At 46.5% G+C, this 24,045-nt stretch overlaps 1 long non-coding RNA gene across 1 annotated transcript; it reads right to left on the reverse strand.

Annotated features, from left to right (window-relative positions):
• Window positions 1-5,393: 5,393 nt before the first annotated feature.
• LOC145723396 (uncharacterized) lies at window positions 5,394-24,045 on the reverse strand. The gene is made up of 2 exons (XR_014148387.1): window positions 8,941-24,045; window positions 5,394-7,772 (listed from the first exon to the last, which is right to left on the reverse strand). It is a non-coding gene; the product is annotated as an uncharacterized LOC145723396 (long non-coding RNA).

The raw sequence follows: 24,045 nt of genomic DNA on the forward strand, positions 1-24,045 counted from the left end.
CCTCTTACAAAATACAAATACACTACAAATTTGTTTTCATTCTAAAATACTTATTATATGCCTGCTATGTGCCTTTCTACATCATTCCTTGCCCTGGCAGAAGAAGGCAGCAGCCCGTGAGCCCTGTGAGGGTAACTGGGAAATCTGGATCGGGAAAGTGCTTGAACTCACAGTTTTCTGGAAACAGAGGAAGATAAGTTAGAGAGACAGGAAGTGGACCAGTGGCTGCCAGGGGGTGGGGCTGGGAGTGACTGCAAAGGGGCCCGAGGTTCCTTTTGGGGTAATGGGAATGTTCTGAAATTAGATTGTGGGGATGTGGCGCAACTCTGTAGATACACTCTCATTGAATGGTGCACTTAAAATGGGTGGATTTTATGGTATGGAAATTATACCACAATAAAGCAGTTTAAACAAATGAAAGTATCTCAAAGAAAGTTTTTATGGACTCTCAAGCTGATGAGGACAAGACGTCCACCGGGGACTCTGGGGCAGGCACCGCGTCTGCTGTCCTTAAAGGTTGGCTAGGCTGGGCTCTGGCTTCCGCCACACCCTCCCTCCGGGGGTAGGGGAGCTCAGCGAATCCCAGTCATCACTGCTTATGCTTAAAGTCCTGCACGGCTCTGCCGCTGCTCTGGGTGGTCCGGAGGGCACCTGGACTTAGGGTCAGCCCTAGTGGGCCCTGGCATTCTGCTCTGTCCTCAGCTTCATTTTTCTGTGCAGCCTAAGACCAAGAGTCAGGTGTGGGGTAAGGGACTACAGCTTTGGCCTCCTACCCAGCTTTCGCCCTTGTTCTGCAAAGACATTACTGGGTTACAGCTCAGCTATTAATAGAGTGGGGGTATTGATTCCTGTTCTGCACTTGTCACTCATGCGTGTAAAAAATAAGACTGCATTTGAGCATTTCCGGTCTCCAACCAACCCCCAGTGATACTGCCTTAGAGCATTCTTGGTTGAACTAGCAGGATGTTCCGTTGCAGGTGTTCCAAGTTCAGAGCCTGGGCCTGCACCGGTGGGGCTGACCACCTACTGATGAGCCTGGGATTAACTAGAGCATTGTTTTTCAACCTTACTGCGCATATGCACAACTCAGGGGATCTCCCTAAATGCAGGTTCTGATTCAGAAGGTGTGGGTTGTGCCCTAGACCTTGCAGCTCTCATCAGCTCAGGTGGTACCCAAGCTGCTGGTCCATGCACCACACGTGGAGTAGCTTGCACCTATAGCTTCACTGCCTGAGCTGCAAAGCCTCAGCTGCTTCCCCTGGAGCATCCAACTGCAAGGGAAGGGGAGGCCTTTTCCTAGCAGAAGCTCACGGGATCCACTGGGCTCTCTGGGCGTACACGGAGGGACGCTTGCCTCTGCATCAGGTCCAGCTCCGTGTCCTGAGTTGGCTGCAGCCTAGGACAACAGCAAAGACAGCAGCTGCCCTCGGCCCCACCCCCCCACGATAGAGAAAGCGATGAGCAGCTGACTAAGCACAAAGGGACATGCTCCAGTTATCAGCAGCTCGCCATGGACTCCCTTAGCGTGGCAGAGGACAGGCGCCACATGTCTCCTGTTCAGCACCTCAGAGGCCAGAATCCTGCAGGTGATCGATGGGCCCTGGAGCACTGCCAACAACAAACAAGAAAAAATTTGCTGCCAAAGCCAGAAACAGCCAGCCCTGAACTCACGTGGCTATTCTCCAAATCAGAGAACATCTGTTAGCATCACTAGGTGCAAAGCACCGCCAACAAACATCAAGATGATTAAGACCTGGTCCTGGTCTCTGGAAGCCCACTACCCTGGGGCAGTGTGAGATGTGAATGACTTGTGACACACAGCAGGATGAGGAGGCCCCAGTACAGAGAAAAACTGCTTGGGAAAGGGGGAAATCATTGTGAGTAGGGGGAAGAGCCCCCTTTGAAGGACGTGGCATCAGAATTGAGTCTCAAAGGCTGGGTAGGGTTGTGGTGGGTGGGAGTGAGCACAGAATAGGATCGCAGCCTTGGGTCGGGGGAGGCTGCAGGGGGAAGCTTAGAGCAGAATGTGTGGGGCCCAAGCTTTGATACTTATGACCGCATCTGATGAGGCACAGAGATAAGTGGTTAATCGTGTCCATTAAGCATTTACTATGTGGTGGGTCACTTTGTAGACGCTGGAGGGGCTGCAGGAAGCCACAAAAAAAGCAACTACTCGTCAAATGCTAGCATGTTTGTGCATTCTAGAATATACAGAAGTTGCTGGCAGAGAGCGGCCAAAAGGAAAGTACAGAGTAGTGGAGGGGTTCAGTAAAGGGACATATTCTTCCATGCCCTGTCTCCGGACAACTGTGGGTACAGAGGAAGCAGGGCCAATTAAGCAGGGCCTGACCTTCTGCTCAAAGCTCTAGAGCTTGTTGACAGAAGGGAAAAGTTTGGCCATTTCTCACTGGCCTTCTACGTCCACTTTCAGCAACGTCTCCCTCCCCCGCCTGGCAGAGAAGGATCTGTCCAGGGCTCCATGGCTGCTGTGAGGCCGTGCCCTTGACCAGCTGCTTTGGCTGTGAGGCTTACCTGACAAGTGTTAAGAAGAACGATCCAGAACCTGGAAACAAGGCCAAGAGGGTATCTGCATGTCCTTTCAATGTCACCCTGAAATACTGCTGAACAGGCTCACCCAAGGATTATTCACCTTCTAGGAGAATGTACATTTGTTTGACTGCATTATTTACTATCAGCGAAGGGCTCAGACTTTGTGAAGTTAGCTGTTTGCTTGTAGAGCCCTGTGGACACAAATGATTGCTGTCTGGGAGAAAAGATAACCTCAAAGGTTCGGGTTCATTGCCCTGTAGGACATGAAGCAGTTTTGTATCTAACTGTGTATCCAATATTCCTTCTTTAACAGGATTATGTAACCCCCAATGCCATCATTCCTCTTTGAACCAGCCTGACCGTTTTATTGTTTCCCTCATTAATGACTGAGTTAAACAAAGGTTTTGACCTGTGTTCATTGCATATTTGTACGAAAGTCATGCTCTTAACTTTCCAACATTATTGCCCAGTTAGAAACTGAGGGTTCCGCGAATTAGGACAGACACAAGAATGTGAATTGATGCTGCTCATGCTATTAGAATTTCCCAGTAGATTAAGGTGCTCCGCGCCAAGGTCCAATGTCAACAAAAGGAACCAGAGACCCCAAGGGGAAATGCGTCAGAAGGAAGAGCTTGTCCGTGCAGAAGGCGAGTTCAGTCTGTGCCTCGGTGAGGTTGGGATTGTTTCTCTCCGGAAGTGCAGCTTGGGCCACAAGCCCCCTCAGACTTGGGAACGTTGCCATAATAGCCATGCTTGGGACATGGGCCAGGTTGATGTCATCCCAGCAGGGCAGGGAACTGGTCACATTGGGTTTTATGGGACCAGTTTTCATCAAGATACCATGTGGCAGCAACAGAAGCCATGACAACTGAGACCTTAGTCCTGCTAGGAGCTGACCAGACACGCCACCCTGGTCTCTCTCTGTCTGACATTTGGAAGGAGGTTAGCCCTTTGGCTAACTGAGCCCTTCATCCAAAGGACAATTCAAGGCCTCAAGAGAAAGGTGCCATGGGAATGATATATATATTTGTACCTCAAATTGGTAAACTGAGTCTCACCAATTATATACACATGAGGATATATAAGAAATTCTCTTTAAAACAAAAATCCATAGCTGAGAAAGGAAACATTTGGAAAAGTCTGCTCTGCAGGGAGGAAAGGCAAGCCTCAGAGAGCATGAGAGTCTTCCCATGGTCTCTTGGATCAGTCTACAGAGCAGGCCGTGGAGGCCGGGATGGGACTACGTCTCAGTTTGCCACACGACAAACTAGTTCACACTGCTGGCATAAAATAACAATCACTCATTATCCTGGATCTGTGGGTTGGCTGGACGCCTCTGGCAGTCGAGGCTGAGCTCAGCTAGCATGCCTCCACTCCTCATTGCAGTTCCATGGGCTGTTCGGCCGGGGGCCCAGGCTAAGGGGGTGGCAGCTACCTGTGCAAGAGGACAAGTAGAGACATATGAAGGCTTTCAGGCTCAGAGCTGCACATCACTGCTTCGATCCACAGCCTTGGCCAAAGTCAGTGTCAAGGGGCATGCCCTTTGCCTATTGTTAAGGCATGACGAGGGTCTGGATGCAGGGGGTGGGTAAGGGACTGGGACCGATCATTCAGTCTGCCCAGAGAAGAGGCTAATGGCTTTTGGAAGCCCACCTCCTATGTGTCTGCCTCTTTTTAGCATGCTAAGCAGATAAACATCTTAGTAGCTGATAAACATCAACCACCTTCATTTTGACTACTGCATAGTATTCCATGGACCGAATGTATTATTCTCTATTTAGTCGGTCTTGTACTTGTAGATGCCATCCAGATCATTACTAGGGTTTTTACAATTATAAAAAATGCTGCAATGAATACCCTCTGCCCATGTGCATGAGTGTTGTATTAGAGGTTGCTCAATGGTCTCTGTTAACCGAACCCTTCTACTATACAGTCCCTGAATTGTAGTAGACATGTGGCTGCCCAGAATAGAGACTACATTTCCTGGCATCCCTACATTTAGGTATGGGCATATGACTAAGTTCTAGTCAATGGGATATAGCAGCAGTGATATGTGCAACTCTGGGATTGTGGCCTTAAAGAAAGAGATGCGCCCCCCATCCCTTTCCCGATTGGTCCTGGCTGGAATGTGGCTATGATAGGGAGCTGTCTTCTACCATGTAGGGAAGCACTCTAGAAGAGCAAAAAAACATGGAACCTAGGCCCCCAATGCCATGGAATCATCCCCCCCAACACACACACACACACACACACACCACCCAGCCCCAGATTAATTAATCTGTGCTGTTATGTTCCAGAAAGAAATAAATCTCCATTGTGTTTAAGCCACTGTTATTTTGAGTATTATAGAAATCAATCCAATATCCTAATTAAAATTAATATATTCACAAGATAAATTCAGAGCAGTGGAATTGCTACATCAAAAATCATACGCATTTAAAAAATTAATCTTTGATGCCAAATCCCCTTCCATAGCTATTATACTAATTCATACTCCCACCAACAATATGTGAGGCACCTGCTTTACCACGCCCTTTCAGCACTGTCCATTATCAAACTTAAAATATTTGCCCGTGAGCTGAAAAATATCTCGGAACTTGAATATTTGCATTAATCTAATGGTGATGGAAAGTCTCAGTCTCTGCCTATATTTATTATCCTTTTTATACATTCCCTTCAATCTTTCAATTCTATGGCATGTTATTATTGTCCCCGCTTACTTTAGCTCTGGAATGTGGAGTCACTTGTCCAGCCTGACACAGCCGGGAAGTGACGGAGCCAGCTCTGAATCCAGGTTGGACTCGCTCCAGACCAGGCACCCGAGCTCTTTTTCCGACATCACACCCTTGACCTTGCAGGGGTTTCCACCTCCCCGCTGACCACCTGTATATTTACTGGACCAGAGCCTGGGGCCCATATAGGCAAACCGGTCCCTGAAGCCAGGTCCGACTGGGCCCAGTGGAGAGCCCCTAAACCGGTATTGTCAGCTCCCACTTCCAGTAGCTGGGGCTCGTGAACTCCTGCGCAAGACAGAGGTCGCCGTGCAGTCTTTTCCTGCCTTTCCTTGCAGGCGGGAAAGTTGCCATGCCTGACCTTCTCATAAGCATCTTCGAAAAGCTCTTACCTTTGGCTTTGTTCACTACGACTCATACCAGTAGACTGTCTTGCCAAGCAAAGGCCGAGGAGCGTCGCCAATAGCCTACATTCTAGGCAGAGAGAACAGCATTCTGACCAAAGGGAGAGGCGGCCTTTGAGCTCCATTTCTTTATTTCAAGAATAATTATAGTTTTTTATCACTGGTGTGTGTGTGTGTGAAAGAGAGAGAGAGAGAGCGAAAGAGAGAGAGAGGAGAGAGAAATAATAAATGGAAAGGGCTTTGCGTATAGTAGAAACTGCAGAAACTGCACCCGCATTTCATGAACGCAGGAATGGCCCTGGAGTGCCTGGAGTGCTCAGGGAAGTGGAGGCCGACACTGTATGAGGGTGAGGCTTCAGGGGTGCAGCAGGTTTCTCCCCACTCTAGGAACAGGGTGATGAACTCCCCGGTCAAGAGGACTAGAGAGAAGAATTTGGCAATGGTATCTGGATTCTTTGGGTGGTGGCCCCAAAGATGGGACAGAAGGGCTGACACCACAGCAACCAGGGAGCCAGGAAACCTCATAGAAACGGGGAGATCTGCCTTTCAGAAGACTTCTGACTGCCCCCCCTGAGTCAGGGGGAAGGCCCCCCAGGTCCATCTGACCGCAAAGGCCGTGGGAGCAACCACTCCCTGCAGCCTCTGGAGAGGGCTGGGCGGAAGAGGAGGAAGGCAAGGGAGCTGGGCTTGTAGGATGGGAGGAGAGGAGCAGCCCACCCCATTGTCAGGCCGCAAAACCCCCAAGGCAATAGGCAGCAAGCGGATCCCTTAGCTATTTTCTCCAGACTCAGTCAGGCTGGCCCCATCTGCCCTGTTTGCACTCCCTGTCCTGGGAGATGTTCCCCACAGATCATATCCTGGAACTAGAGAAGCAGGGGGAAGAGTTCCTGGGGCTTCCGCACCCAAGCACAGGCTGCAGGGGCCCTCATGACCAGAGGCGGCCCACGCGGCTACTTGGCATGTCCCAGAACATCAGCCAATTCAATCCAAAAAGGAAAAGTCCAGGGAATTCTAGTCTGACAACAAATTATTAAGTTGTGAAGTTTTTGCCTGATGTGAACCCAGGGAGAGTTCCAGGTGGACCCAGGGAAGGAGTCAGGCCCAGAAGGGGAGATTGTTTCTGGGACTTTGCCCTCAATCTCCACCCACAGCATTGGACCAGGAATGCCTTGGGGACAGGGATGCAGTAGGACTCTTTTGTGAATCCCTAGCCTTTAGCACAATACATGACAATTGGGTAATTAATAAGTTTTTACTGATTGAGTTAATGAATGGCTGGAGATGGATGAAATGAGGACCAAGGATGAGTCTAAACAATTCTAGTGTAAGATGGCGCTCGTTAGCAAGAAGACCGTCCCTCCCATTGGCATCCAGGCTGTGATTTGGGCCCTATACTCACATCTTCTCCTTTCCCAAGAATCCGAAGTGCTTTAAGGAAACTTAGGCCACACTTGCTGAGATGTCCCAAATTCTTCCCACTGAGACGTGGGAACAAGAGACTTTGCATGTGGAGGGTCTGGTTTCCCCGGGCCCAGTGCTTCCTACAGGAAATCATTAGAGCTTATTCGTTTGGGCAGGATGGTAACTCTGTGACTTGTTTCCCAATCTGTAAAATGGGGGTAAAAACTACAACTGTCTCCTGAAGCAAATGAAATACTTCTTATAAAGGGCTGAGCCTAGTTCAGGGTGCCTGGTAAGCTCTTAATCATGTGAGCATCGTTATTGCTATCATGACTGGTGCTGCAAGATACCATTTCAATGGACTTCAATTCCTTCTACTTTCTGTGTTTCTCTCACTCTCTGTGAGAGAACGGAGATGCCCCCCAGTGCTGTTTTGGCCTGCTGAGCTCAGGTACTCTTAGCTCTGAGAAGATAGAGGCCTCTCTTTGAAGAACAGAGGCCGGCAGGGTGAGTGGCTGGTGACTGCTGCCTCCAGAACGTGGTCAGCCCGGTGCCGCTGGACCTGCAGGGACTGAGCAGGCAGCTAGGTCAGGCCTCAGGTCCTCGCCCCCGTGTCTGCCCCAGGGACGCTATGGGTTCCCACCTTGGTCCCCTACACACAACACACACACCCACACACACACCCCTCACACATACACCCCACACACCGAACACACCACACACACACACCACCCCACACATACACCCCATGTACCGAACACACCACACATACACACCACCCCACACATACACCCCACGTACCGAACACACCACACACACACCACACACACCAACACACAGCCCCCCACATACAGCCCACATTTACTCCACACACCGAACACACCACACACACACAACAAACACACCACACACACCACACACACAAAACAAACACACCACACAAACCACACACACACCACACACACACCCCACACACATATACCCCACACACCAAAACACCACACCCACACACACCCCACACACATACACCCCACGTACTGAACACACCACACACACCCCACACACACCTACACACATCCCCCCACATACACCCCACACACTGAACACACCACACACACACACCAAACACACCACACACACACACCCCACACATACAGCTCTCACACATACACCCCACACACCAAACACACCACACACACACACACACACCACACATACACACCAACACACACACACCCCACACACCAAACACACCACACACACACCCCCCACACATACAGCCCTCACACATACACCCCACACACCAAACACACCAAACACACCACACATACCACACACACACCACACACACACCCCACACACATATACCCCACACACCAAACACACCACACATACCACACACACACCACACACACCACACACACAAAACAAACACACCACACAAACCACACACACCACACACACATATACCCCATACACGAAACACAGACACATGCACACACACACACCCCACACACCAAACACACCACACACACCAATACACACACACACCCCACACCCCACACACACTACACACACACCAATACACACACGCACACCCCACACATACACCCACACACCAAACACACCACACACACACACCCCACACATACAGCCCTCACACATACACCCCACACACCAAACACACCAAACACACCACACATACCACACACACACCACACACACACCCCACACACATATACCCCACACACCAAACACACCACATACACTACACACACACACACACCACACATACACACCAACACACACACACACCCCACACACCAAACACACCACACACACACCACACACACACACCCTTGGGCTGGGACTCAGGAAAGGCTCCAGTGGGGAAGGTGCTCTCACTAAGCCCACGAGACTCCTTAACACAGTCAACTCCAGAGTCACAGGCTAGACGCTCTTTCAGGTTGTCAGCAGCTTCTGGACCAGCACAGACCCCTTTTCAGGCCCCTGCAGGCCTCACTATGTGAAATAGGAGACTCAGGGTCAAATCCTTCAGACAGATGGGAATTTAGGCGTTGACAGAACAAGAATCAAGGCAAAACCCGACTTACTACCTTTAATGAGCTTAATTTCCATTCAGAGAGGTAAATTAAGCACAGCCCGCAGAGCATTTTGTTGCTGAACGAACTAGGTTGATCTGGTCCAAGGACGCCGAGAGGTTAAGTAGCTGTGCCCAAAGTCACAGACGGAGTTTGGAGCAGAGGCAGGACCAGACCCCAGGTCTCCTTCATGACTACACTACACTCATTTTTCTAGCTTTTGTCACAAGGGGACCACCGCACTTTGTTCAGGCAGCCAGGAACTTTTAGGTTGATGCTACCGGCATCTAGTCGGTAGAGATCAAGGATGTTGCTAAACGCGATCCGATGCATTGTTAGGAGTCCCCACAACAAAGACTTGTCATGCCCGATATGTCAATTTGGTTGGCTGTCAGTGAGTGTAGGCGATAATGTAGGCTAATCGCCCAAACCTCCAGGAAAAATAGAATTGCAAGAGGCGGAAAATGTCGCAGAAACAGACTGTAGTTTGATGATTCCACTATTTGGTGAAAAAAACAGTATCTTTTTTCTGACACCAGATCTGTGGAGTTTTTTCCACAACAACCAATTCTCTGACATCAACTGGGTGTGCAACAATCCAGTTCAGTTCTGACATGACCAAGCTGGAGTTAACACAGGACCCCACAGGTTAAAGGCTCAGTCCCACAGAAAGAAATCCCTTGACAAAGGGAAGCAGCAAAACTGTGACTCATTCTATGTTTTAGAAATCTGATATTTAGAAACCTGCAGACCTGAAGAGTCAGGGTCTTCTCATGAAAACCTGATACACAAGTGTTATCCAGACAAAGAGCTGATTCATTAGGTGTGGTGGACCTTTACTTAAAGCCCCAAATCGCGAATGTTTCACATCTAAATTTTGTATACTTTGTTAGATTTTTGTTAAGCACTGTGTGAAACCATGGGATTTCTGGTTTCTTTCCCCACCCCACAGTGATCACATACGTCTTTTATAATATGCCCCTGCCATGGTAGTCAGCTTGCTAGGAAGAATTTATTAATGAGACTATTTAAGGATTTTAGAATGGAAGACCTTACAAGAATGCAGAGTAGCTATTCTTTTAGTACATGGAAGTAGGTGAGCTCTAGTTCTCACCCCCAATCAGGCCACTGGTCAGGATGCTGTGGTTACTGGTGGGGGCAGAACCGAGATAGTAGGAGTTTCCTGTGGAGGACCCATCACTGAACAAATCTCTCTACCTCCTCATTTGACCCAGGTTTTCCAGGGATAAAATAAGACTCAAGGTTTGATGGGGGGAAAAAAAGGAATCGTTTTCTAATTCCCAACATTTCTCCCCATCTCTACAAATTTTCAACCCGACTCAGCTCCCAGCAAAGCAGTCCCGGGTCCGAGTTGATCAGATGGCAAAGGAAGGGGCTCTCTTTCCTGGTGCCTCCCAGCAAGCATCAAGAAGGGCTTGTGGTGGTCAACGGCACAATCTCTGAAGCTGACTGCTCAGCTGGGCTCCCAGTTCTGCCACTTGCTAGCTGTGGGACTGATGGCCAGTTACTTCACCCCTCATGCCTCAGTGTGCGCCTCTGTCAAAAGGGGTCATAAGAGCAGCATTACTCACAATAGCCAAAGGGTGAGAGCAACCCAGGTGTCTACCAGCAGATGCATGGATAAACAGAATGTGGCACAGCCACACAATGGTCCTTTAGCCTTCAGAGGGAAGAAATCCTGACAGGCGCTACCACGCGGATGAACCCTGAAGACCACATACTGAGTGCAAGGACAAAGACTGGGCGATTCCATTCACATGAGGTACCTAGAGCAGTCAGATTCACAGAGACAAAGCCGAACGGTGGCTGCCGGGGGCTGGGGGCGGAGGGAATGCCGAGCCGTTCAATGGGGACAGTTTCAGTTTTGCAAGATGAAGAGTTCTAGAGATGGACCGTGGGGATGGCTGCACAACGGTGGGAATGCACTTCACGCCACTGACCTGCACATTTAAAAACGGGTAAGACGCTAAACTTTATGTTATGTGCGTGTCACCACTTGTACCTCCGGGAAATTCAGCCCGTCCTTATTGGTGCCCTGCACACCCCCCACGGATGCGCAGAGCCCCGGGGGTCTTATCCGGGGCAGACTTCCAAGGAGCCCCTCTGGCCTGCCACCTGCTGGGGGCTAGCCCTGGCGGCCCCTGTCCAGGCCTGTGTGGCCCCCAGGGGGCTCAAGTTGCTCCTTCTGCTGCCCCACCGCCCGCGGAGCTGCGCTCAGGAGTTGGGGGTTGGTTCCAGCCTGCCCACCCCCGTTGAAGTCGTTCTCCTCTCCCGCACGTCTGTCCCCTCTCTCCGAGCATAACTCGCTCACGAGCTGGGTGGCGACTCTGCCCTTCAGCACGCGCCCACCTTGAGGCAGCTCACGGCAGAGCTGCCTGGCCAGGGGCTGGTCTGCCCCCTCTCAGCTCCAGAGCCCCGTCCACACTGCCCACGTTACCCTCCCCCTTTGTCAGCTGCCTGGGCAAGAAGGGCCGAGGGAGCCTGGAAGGGAGGAGGAGGGGAAGGCACAGGGCTGACTTTTCAGCTTTGCTCCCCCAAAGCCCTTGCAGCCGTCACGTCTTCAGCCGTTTGCCCCTTTTCAGCTGCGGGGTACCCCTGAGGGGCACGTCCCCTCAGAGCTGGAGTTGCAGCTGAGCCAGGCCCGCGGGGTTCTGAGAGGCTCACCTCTTCCCTCTGCTCCTGGGGCAGGAGCTCCTGCTGTAATCACCGGTCCTGTTCCTTCGGGGCCCTTCCCTCTCTGCTCTCCCTCACCTGCTCCCTCATCTTGAACGCCTCAGATTACAGCCTCTGTTGAACTGCCCAGTGAGGTTTCTACCCGCTGGCCCGAGGGGCTGTGTGTGGAGCGGTCGCGCTTGCACGCTCTCCCCACCCAGCGGCTGGAGAGCACCAAAGGCTACTGCTGGCTTTCTCCTGAGAGCAAAGGCTGATGGCCTGCAGGCACAGTGTTCTCTTGGGTCCTGAGAAGCACCAGCTCTACAGACCCGAGTGGAGTCTCTTGTGAGGGGCAGGGGGAACAGTGGAAGGAGAGCACTTTGCACAAGCCCCGGATGTCTTAAGGGGCAGTCTTGATATTAAGGTTTCTGACTGAAGGGTCCACATTCAGCCAGAGGGAAGAACTCAAATGGGGCCAATGTAAATAGGTACAGGAGACAAGCAACACATGGGAACCTTGGGAGAAACGGCACGTGGCCAGGGGAAGTACCAGTGCGTAAGCCCCTGACTTAAATAGGTTCCAAGAGCCTGTATTCAGTTTTTTGTTCCTCACACCTCTTCTGGAACGTGTGTATGTCAGGGGTACCAACTCTACCCCAGTACCATCCTCCCCCACCGCTCCCAATGGACCGAGCTCCTGCTGCCATCTTGTGGCAGTTTTTATGAGGGCCATCAGGCAGGCGGACACACTGCTCCCCCCTTACGCTTTTATTCGTGGACTGGGACCTTCCTTGACTCTGAGCTCTCGTTGCATTCATGAGCAGAAGGAAGGGCCACTTCCTGACACACATGGCCCTTGTGAGGGTCTCACCTCTGATGGAGCGCCCTGCCCCGGCCATGCGACTCTCTCAACAGTCCACAGTCGAGGTCTCCCGCCTCCTCTGCGGCACAGTTCAGTGAGAAGGGACGTGTGTGGGGGGTGGGGCGGCGGTGTCAGTTGACTGAGCGGGTCACGCTCACTAGCTCTGTGCTTCAGGGTCCCTCAGGAAGTTTTCCCCTTTTGAGTCAGAGATTTGAGCATCTCTTGAGGAAAGGAAAATTTGAACTCCAAAGCTCATTAAAAAAACGAACAAACTCAACTGTACCAAGAATTGTCTTTTTTGTCACAAGCCCCCCCCCACCCCCCCGTTCATGTTGCACACATCTTGTTGCTGACATCTTGGCGGCTGTCCTGACTCTTCTGTGGGTGTATGGTTTCCAACTGTGAGCTCCTCGAGGTCAAGGACCCTTTTTATTCATAGCCTGTATCTAGCACAAAAGAGGAAGTAAATGTCCTTGAGTGAAAGAACTCTATGCTATCTAGTCAGCATATCCTGTCAGTTCCTCCAGAAGCCATTCTCTTATCCTAGCCTTCCTCTTTATTCCCAGGCTCAAGGCAGTAGATGGTGTGCCACCCACATTTCCCTTCATGATGAGACGCTCCTTCCCCTTGACTGCTCAAAGCTATGTCTCTCCCCAGGAATCACCCTCCTTCCAAAGAAAACTACTTACCCAAGGTTGGGCCTCCTCTGGGTGCACCCCACATCCAATAACTGGTCAATGCTGCCAGGGATAGCTCCAGCTCCTAAATTGAGGTAACTCTGAAGGACCAGAGAAGCTCTAGAGCTTATCATGGGATGGGCTGAGGCCTTTGTTGTGACTGCATTGCTGTTCACCTTCTCCCTCTGCCCCATTAGGCTTCCTTCCCCCCTCACGGGCGGAGGGCTGTCAATGCACTGGGGAATGACAGCAACAGGCTGAGGACAGTTACTCACCTATTTAAGGCAAAGTGTCAGAGTCAGAGGGGTCTGCTTGGGAGCATATAAAGAACCTCTCATCTCCTTCAGCCAGAGGACAGAAGCAGTGGAGGCTTGGCTAGGACATAATGCTAAGGGAACAGAGCTCCAGAGAAGACTAAATTCTCAACTTAGGCAGGGCCCCAGTAGAGAAGGAACTGAGGCTTGAAATGGGGATCACGGCAGCTCTAGACTCCCTGTAGAATTGGATGATGCTTCTGTTGTAGAGAACTTTGGAATCCACACACTGGGGCCTCAGATCAGATGTGACCCACTCTCCACTGCCTGCAGACCACTCCAAGTCTGCTCATCCCCTTCAGTCTGCTCCCACCTTCTCTCCTGGCTGCCTGGCCAGTAACAGGTCAAGCCGCACCACCACCCGGCCAGGGAAGTGCCGGGTCTGCTGGGAAGAGGCTTTGTATCGAAGGAACCATAAGACCCCATCAGTGCGTACTGGCAGAAGCATGGAGAATAGATATGGGACTGGATCCGGGTGATGCTGAATTGACAGAAACAGAATATAAAGTTGGATATGAGTGTTTATCAATAGGAGGACACTCTCCTATGATAGAAGATTGATATCCTGGCAAAGGCCCTAAAAATTATGCAAATATGCTGGTAGGTTGTTCCCTAAGAGCTTAGAAGAAGCAACAGTCCACACTAAGTACAACAGAAATGCCAAAATTGCCACAGTAAGTGGCAAAGAAAGGGGTCCAAGGCCCAGAGAAGTGGGTGTGTTAAAATGGGCATATTACCTAAGATCAGAAAACCCATCAACTATGTTCCATGGGAGGGAGGGCCAGGAGGACACTTTGTTTAGCAGAATGATAAGAAATGTGTTGGTGAGAAATACTACTACTGAAGAAGCTCAGTGGTAGCTGTCCTCTGCGGGCGAGAGCTGAGACTAGGAGATACTGCTATAGAACTAGCCCTGATAACAATGGGAGGATAGAGATTCAAATTAATAGAGGCTGAGAAGCATATGATATCAGAAGCAAGGTGGATGTAATTATTGTAATAAGGAGCAAAATCACCATGGAAGCTAAGATAGCCTAACCCAGAGAGAACATAGAAATGGTTAATAGAACATGGCATTCTGAAGGGCAAGTTAGAGGGGCAGCCAATAAGGGTATCACGCAATCTACATACAATCAAAAGAAATCAAGGAGGCTGAGGGTAAGCACCTTAACAACAACAACAAAAAAATCATAATCTGTTGCCCAGGTTCTGGACAACTCAGTGACTTGAAGGGAAAGCTGAGCCCTCAGAAGGAAGTATCCTGCAATATCACACAACATATATGGGATGGTTACCTTCTTTGTCTTTCCCCAAGAGATGTATGGGCCAAGGGGAAGATCCAGAGATCCAGAGGACTGATTGGACATACGGATCTGAGTTGACATTGCTATTGGGTACCCAAAGCGTCATCATGACCTGTGTTAGAATGCTGGTGGAGATATATACAGGTCTGACTCAGAGTGGGCCCACTGGGTCCACAGACCTACCAGTGGTTATTTGACTAGTCCCAGCATGTATAATCAGAATGCACATACTTGGTAGCTAGGCAGACCATCTAGTTAACCACACTGGGGTAGGCCATGGGAAAGCCTATGAAACCACCCTCCTGCCCCCACCAGCCAAGATAGTAACTCATAAATAATGCCATATCCTGTGGGTCTGAGAGGAGCTATCAAGGAGATTAAAAGAGATCTAGGTTTTTTTTTAAATATAAAAGGATATAAATATATAAAAGAGATATAAAGGAAAAGACATAAAGATGATAGCCTGCTTATTCTCAATTGATTCACCAGTCAGGTCACTAAAAAACCAGACAGATGCGGTATCTTTGTCAGAATAAATTAACGTTGCTTCAGGCACATGGTGGTACCTGGTATATGGCCTCCTTGGCAAATATATTCTTATCCACCTCTACTGAGGGCCAGAGCAGTGTGCATTCACAGAAGACTGATACCACTATACTTTCATGACCTTGCCCCAGGGCTTTGTTAGTTCTTCTGCCGTCAAAATAGTTTGTAGAAAGCCTGACCTTGTAGATATGCTGCAGGACATTAGTCCAATACATTGATGGCTTCACATCAACCAAACAGGATAAGCATATTACAAGTGCAAGTATGATGGGAGATAAAGCCTATAAAGATTCAGGAGACTGCTGGGACATCTTCAACATAAAGGACTAATTTCTCCCATCACTAAAAAGGAATCATATGCTCCATAGGTCAGTATGGATTCTAAGGTCAGCAAAGTCCATTCATGGGAATAGTGCTCTAACCCATTTGCCACATCACATGGAAAGCTTTAAGTAGGGTCCAGAGCAGGAATGACTGCAGCATGTGGCGTAAGCAGCTTTGCCCCTTGGTCCATAAAACCTGGTAGACCTTAAGATACTTAAAGCATCTGTGATGGGCAAAGATGCTGTATAGAGTTTATGGTAAACCTAACTGGAGATTGCAATGTAGACCCATGCGGTTCTGGAGTAAAGCCATGACATTTGCCACAAAGAACTATAGGTCATTTGAAAATAGCTCTTGGTTTGCTGCTGCACCTTGTGGAGTGCTTGACAATGTGACTCAACAGACATTAAACTATAAATCTGAGTAGGCCCGGCAGCAATCCATTCTAAGATATGTGGTAGTTAGGGCATTGGACATGAGCAGGTGGCCCAGACTGCCTCCCACGCCGTTCACTATTGTTGCACAGAGGCCTCTCCCTCAGCTCACACCTATGACCAAGAGGATGGGCATGTGTCCCGTACAACCAACTTATAGAAGAGAGAGAAAAAAAAAGCCAAGGTTGGTTCACAGATGGGTTGGCCTGGTATGTAGATGCAAAACAAAAATAAACTGCTGCTGCAAGATAGCTCCACTCAGGTGGCCCTTTAAGACAGTGGCGAAGGGAAATCCTTGCAAGGCAAAAATCAGGCTATCCAGCCACCCACCTTCTGTAGAAATAGAACAGGCCCGAGGCCAGAAAAAAAAAAACAAACTCGTGGAAGTAGCAAAAGGCTTGGCTGGTTGGCCAGAGGCCTAAAAGGAGAAAGAAGGTCAGGGACAAGGGTAGAGGCACATGGATGGATGGACAGGAGTGGGCATGGATTATAAAGATCTCTGAATGCATGTTAATGGCCACCAGAGGCCTCCACTATGGAAGACGTACTACAACCAAGTAGTCCAACTGATTTGGCGAGTTGGTATCAGCCATCTTCTCCTTCTTCTTTTTTATTTGCGAGTCGGAGATACAGAGAGAGAGAGCACAAACAGGGGGAGCGGCAGGCTGAGAAGCAGCCTCCCCGCTGAGCAGGGAGCCCGATGCGGGACTCAATCCTGGACCGACTGAGCCACGCCAGTGTCTCCAGCCATCTTCTTCATTAGCCACTCCTGTGCTGCCAAAATGGGTGTGTGAAAGGAGTGGCCATTGTGGCAGCGATTAAAGATATACAATGGGATTCCGTTTACCAAGGCTGATGTAACTACTGATGTCAAACCTTTAACCTGAGTGCTACAGAGATCACTGCTGAGCCCTTGATACAATACCCATCCCTCAAGGAGAATAAGCATCCACTTGATGGCAAGTTGTCTACACTGGACCCCTTCCACTCTAGATAGGGCATTTATCTTGACTAGAATTGACACATGTTCTAAGTATGGGTCTTGCCTTTCCTGTTTGCAGGGCTTTAGCACTATGATCATATGAGGGTTTACAGTGTTGAACCCATGGACACAGGATCCCATGTAGCATTGAATCGATCAAGGGACTTCATAGCAGAGAGGAGAACACTGGGCTTGTGGTCATGGGATCCACTGGTCATATCATGTACTGTAGAAGCTGCTGGCCTGATCAAAATTGAATAGGCTTTCAAAGGTGCAGCTGAGGTACCAACTTGGAAATGAGATCCTGTGAGGGTGGGGCAGCATCCTTCAGGATGCAGGATACATCCTCAATCAATGGCCTTTCTAGTGGTTCTGAGACCCCAGTAAGTGGAATACACAAGACTGGGAACCAACAGGTAGAAACGGGAATGACTCACTTACGATCTTTATCAATGACCCATTTGGGGAATTTGTGCTTCCCATTCCTACAACTTTAGGCTCTGTGTGTCTAAAGAACCCCGTGTCCAAAGTGGGGAGGACAAGGCTCCTGGTAGCTGGGGGGCATGATGGCCCCAATCCTGTAGTGAAGTCTGGGCAGAACGCTGCCACCGCCACTCCGGTTCTTGCACTGCTCATTTCCTTGGACTACAGTCTCTCTCTTCGGCCGCCCTTTTGAGATTTCCTCTTGACTAGGACCTCGCCTAGTCTAGGTGTTTACCTGCTCTTACCCCTAGCTTTACCTGTTGGGGTGACCCAGACTCCCTCATCTTTGAGAACTCCAAGCCCCTAGTCACCATGCCCTTCTGAAGCAGTACTCCCTAAGAAGTGCCTTCAGCATCTTGTTTTGATTCAGGACATCTCAGAAGAGCCACCCAGCTCCAGATCACCCCATGCATTTTAACTAAAGCCGTTGCTCTAACTGCATCACAGTTCAATTTATTCCTCTTTTCAAACCAGCTTCTTGTGCTCCCTCACGTGTATTGTTCCTAAGAGCACTCCCCAGTCAACTTCCTGTGCAAAAATATCAGGCTCCAAGTCTGCTTCCACAGAAGCTAACCCACTACAGTCAACACCTTGGTCTAGGTCAACTGCCTCAAGGCTGAATTACGCAATAGCTTCCAATGACCTCCTCCAGGCTTCCCGTGCAATTTGAACGCCCTGTACACTGCCGAGAGGAATTTGCCTCACCAGGGGTATGATCTCAGGCGAATTACTGAACATCAGGTAGAAAAAACTTGTATGTCAATGGAAAACTATTCATGGTCTATAGCATACCCTTTTGTCTTAGATTCTGATTCTGTGGGAGCTATTTTATGACTTTGTACGTTGTAGGTAACTGTTAAGACATATAAATTCTGTCCCCTCTAATAGAGGTTCAAATGACTCCCTCCCTAAAACAACAACAAAACATTTATCTCCAATTTACAATTCCTTTCAATATTCCTTTACTCCATGTAACTGTGCTTTTTTAGAAAACTTAAATTTGAACTCATCATAACATGCAGTTAGTTCTCTGGATTAATGCATCAAATAAATTTTTGAACATGTGTACATTTTTATATCTGAGCATCATGATTTTACCTTTTCCTGAAAATTAACTTGTAACCCTTAATTTCCACATATGTAAGATAACAGTAAAAACATCTGGCAGGTTTGTCGGGCATTTGTCTGGCACACAGTAGAGACTCACACCTTACTGCAATCAACCCTTTTCAAAGAAAATCATTACAGCATTCTAGAGAGTCCTTTTGCAAGAACTTGCAATGGAAATAGAATCTATTTTCCAGAATTTTTCATCTGGCAAGAGTTACCATATATCAGCCCTTTGCCACAGACATGGCATCTTTTCACTAATAGATCCACTGTCAAATCACCCTGTCACTGTAATTTGTTATCATCTGTCCTTGAATACGGAATATTTCCAAGATCAATTTACTTTACAACAATCCTTTTCCGGCTAGACAAACACCCCACATTTTAAATGTTCTTTTTAAAAACAGACTTTACTTTTAATCTCTTAAAACATTTACTTGCTCTTAATGTTATGAGTGAGAAATTCTTTGAAAAAGTCCCCCCTTTCCCCAAATTAATGGTGTATTTCTAGAAACTAATTAAATTCTTCTTAGTTAGAAATGTAATAAAGTAGGAGGTCTAGTAAATTTGTGTCCTCTGAATTATAAGACAGAGACTTTCCCAAACTTAAATAGTAAAAATTCTTGCCTATGGTTAAGACCGATACTCCCCAGTCAAAACAGGAAGGGCAAGTTGTTGCAGCGATCCAATTAAAGTGCCCAGGCAAAAGTGGAAACTGGATGTGCAAGGAAGCTCGAGCCTAACCTAGTTGTATTCACGTATCTGAAGAATGTGACAATACAAGAAATGCGGTGTGCTTGTGTGTCCAGAAAAAGAAAGTCAAACCCAAAGTTTGATAGTGTTTACAACCACAGAATAAAAAAACTAAAACTGACAGATGTAAATATTCTATCACTAGAAAAGTAGAAAAATTATAAAGCACATTTTCCAAGCCAGGAAGAAAAACAAATGATGTTCAGCTTCCTTGTGCTCTAACCCTAGGTCTATAAATTAACTTCTGATGGTCCATGTGGCCTATCAGTTATCTTCCGATGAGGCTGGGAGTGCCCTAATCTTTAGAACTGTATGTTAATAAATTGGCATTTTGATCAACATATTTATCTTCTACTTTATCATCAGTTAGTTCTGAAGTTAAATCAGGTTCTGAAAAAACCCAAGTTTCTACAAACCTTAGGTTCTGACAAAACCAAGTTTATGTACTAACTCCTAACGAGCTACAAAGCCAGCCATATTTGGATAGCCAATCGACCCCTCTCTAGAATCTCTCTCTCCACATTAATTCTAGCTCTTCTGCCATCTTACTCCTTTAACTAAAACACACTTCATGTAACTTTAGCTATACAGTGAAGCTAATGAAAATTTCATTATGGAAACAAATGCATCCTAAATTTGACTTCATTCTCCATGTTACCCAGAGAGTGGGGCCTGAGGATCTTGCATTTTTTAGGCCCGATGCCCAATTTCCATGAAGCTTGCTGTGCTGGCCATGGGCAGATGAGCCAGTGTGTGGCTCAGCGGCTACGCCATACCATCTAATTACTGGAGACACAGAAGTTCTCCCTGTTTGGGTACTTGTCATTTCTTTGTCCCTCTCACCCATGGCCCAGATCGCTTCTGCGTTTTCTTTCTGACCTGCATCTCCAGAGGGTGACCTAATATACATTGAGAAACAGAGATGTCAACTAGGGACATGTTGGAACTTGTGGAATTGGATAGTTTTCTGGTTTCCAGAAAGGAAAAGTTATTATTCAAGGGAAGCTATTTTTTGTCTCCTGTCTTCTGGCCCCATATGTCCAAAGAAAAAGTAAATCTAAGGTCACACAAAATGAGTCACAAGCCTCTAGATGGAGTAGTTTTCAGTAATTAAACCATTTTATTCTCCAAACACTCATCCTACCCAGTGCAGAAAAAAGATGATGAAGTTCCTTTAATTTTTGCCTGAAACACATTTCAGTGCTTAGGCTATCAATGGAGACTTTGTTCTACTGAAAGTGAATTGAAAAGTTAAACTCAGGGCTGGAAAAGGACTTTGGCTATCTTGCCTCTGCTGTTACTGCCCCTATATGACCCCACTGTGTTCTGATACAGAAGGGTAATAAGGACCTCAGGCCAAGAATATAACTGCCTAGAAAAGAGAACATGGAAAAACCCACTGTGCTGCGACTGAAAACACTGATTTCTAAATAAAAAATACTGTGACCTATAATTTAATCAGTGTAGACAGGTATGCAAGATGTTAATGAAATACCGTGTATTTTTCATTGGTCTGCCTGCTTTATCTGAGGTGTCTGGGCTACCTCCAGGATACACCTTGTACTGGATGGGACACACACGTCAGAACAGCTGCCAGGCCCACACTTATTTCTGAGGCCACCGATCCTGTCTTCTCTCAGCTCCTGCAATCTCAATGGACTTAGTTTATACCATGAGACCTTGCACTCTGCTCAACACATGCAACACTCTCTATCATAGGTGAATACATCTGCAGGTTAGCTAGCAACTTAAGACATGGCTGAACTTGAAAGAATACCCTACATAAAGTCACGGTGAAGGCTAGCCAAAGCTTAAGTAACGTAATGTTATGATATAGAGAGGGTAGTATGCCAATTGATCATAATAAGGATCTACACTTGCCAGAGGAGATTCCCCCCCAACCCATAATGGCAAGTAAGCATGTTGCAACAAAGCCTTCAACAAAAAACAATGAAAAAAAAAAAAACTATACAAAATATAAAAATATATTTGAAGGCACCGGGGAGCTACTACCATAACCAACTTTAGAGGCTAAGACCCCCAAAAGAAGGGAAGCCCAGAGAACTATGATGGGTATTCAGTGCCACATCTGCCAATTTGAAAGCAGTGGCTGAGAGGATGAGAAGCAGAACAGAGCTTCTGGACTCTCCCAAGGTTGTGATGTCAATAGTTATAACTCAGGGAATACTAAAGATGAAACCCCAAACTGTTAAGTTTGGAATATCTAAAGGGCTATGGCATAGGAGTAAAGGTAAACTAGAAATAATAGGCTCAGGAGACTGAAGTCCATCTTCCGAAAGCTCATTCTCTAATTTCCTATCTTGTCTGCCGAAAGTAAAAGTAAATCTTTTTGAGGAAGATAACAATCCAGAGCCTCAATTATCTATACATTCTCAAATACAAGTTAAGTTCACGTCAGAAATATGTAAAAACAACAACAAAAACATAAAAACTGATGAGAAGGAAACATGTTCAAGAGATCCAGATATTAAAATTATTAGACATGAACTTTAAAATAATGGTAGTTAATATGTTTAATAAATTAACAAGAGAGACTATCAAAAGCTAATTGAAAACTATATTAAAAATGGGAATTCTGGAACTGAAAAATAGGATTACTAAAACTGAGAACTCAATAGATCAATTTAACAGAAGACTAGATATAGCTGAAAGAAGAAATAAATAAATGAGGATATGCAGAGGAAAGTAGTTTGAAACATGGAGAGACTTAAGATAGGAAATTAAAAAAAAGTGTAGGAGATAAAAACACAGTAAGAAGGTTTAATATATTTTGTAATTGTAGTGCGAGGACAGAAAGGTAATATGCCAAAAGGAATGTCTGAAGAGATATGGTCAAGATTCAAGGGACAATAACAAAGCTTTGGCAAGATAAATACAAGGAAAACTATACAGAAGCTAAATATGGAAAACTACTAAAAATCACAACTACTAAGAATCACAAAAATGAAATCTTAAAAATAACCAAAGAAATAAAAAGGTATTGCCTCTTAAAAGAGCAGTTGACTAAAAGAAACCAAGGAAGTCAGAAAACAGTGGGAATAATACTTTTGAAGTACAGAAAGAAAATAACTGCCAATTCAGTACTCTGTATCTTCCCCCCCCAAAAAACTTAAGAAAAACATTTTCACACAAGAAAAATAAAAACTCAAGGAATTTGTTACTAGCCGATCAAAAAGCTGTAAAGGGAGTTTTTCAGGCAGAAGGAATATTATCCCAAAAGAAATCATAAAAATTTGAAAGCAATAAAGAACAATGGAAGGAGTAAATATGTGGATAAATCTAAATTAATATAAGTTATACCAAATAATAACACCCTCAAAGTTTAAAATAGAGAGTTAAAAATGCATGACCAAACAGTACAAAAGATGAGAAGGTAGAAATAGTCAATCCAAGAGGTGGTGAGGTACTTAGTAGGTAAATTTTAACTTCAATAACCACTAAAAGAATAATCAAAAAGATATATGGGTAATAAGCAAAAGGAGGAGTATAATAATGCAAATGCCTTATTCCAAAATGTGGCAAGAAAGGAGAAAAGATATATGGAAAAGAGGAGACAAAAAGAAAAAAAATAGTAAGATGGTAAATTTAAGCCAAAAAAATCAGCAATTAAATGTAAATGGACTACATACTCCATTTAAAAAGACAAAGATTGTTGGGGTGCCTCAGTCAGAGTGTGCAACTCTTGACCTCAGGGTTGTGAGTTCGAGCCCCACATTTGGTGTAGAGATCACTTAAAAATAAAATCTTAAAAAAAAAGATTATCAAATTGAATTAAAAAATCCCTACTATATGGTAGTTTATAAAAATAAGAGCCAGAAAGGTTGAAAGTGAAAGGACGAATACAGTTATAATACACAAACATTAGGTATACTAACATCAGATAAAGTAAATTTTAGGGCAACAGGTATTACTAGACATGAAAAGGGCATTTCATAATGACTAAAGGCATCAAACAAATCTTCCAAATTTATATGCACCTAATAATGTAGCCTCAAAATATATAAACCAAAACTTGAAAGAACTAACAGTAAAAAATCTACAACTACAAAGCCCGCCCCCCCCAAATCAGTAAGAATATACAGGATCTCAATAACATAACAAAACTGACTTAACTGATATATTTAGTATAGAAGGCTGCCACAACTGCAGAATACTTGTTTCTCCCCCAAATGCCCACTGGAACATTTACCAAAATTGACAATATACAGAGCCACAAAGCAAGGCTAAACACTTCAAAGGATCATCAGGAGAGTTTCCTTGATCATGGCTATTAAGTAATAACTAGAAAATCCCAAATATTTGAAAATTAACCAACATGAGTCTAATTAACCCATGGGTAAAAGAAGAAATGATAATGGAAATTAGAAATTATA

The sequence above is a fragment of the Leptonychotes weddellii genome, chromosome 9 (assembly GCF_054177405.1).
Source record: "Leptonychotes weddellii isolate Sample4059 chromosome 9, ASM5417740v2, whole genome shotgun sequence".
In the NCBI taxonomy this organism is placed as follows: domain Eukaryota; kingdom Metazoa; phylum Chordata; class Mammalia; order Carnivora; family Phocidae; genus Leptonychotes; species Leptonychotes weddellii.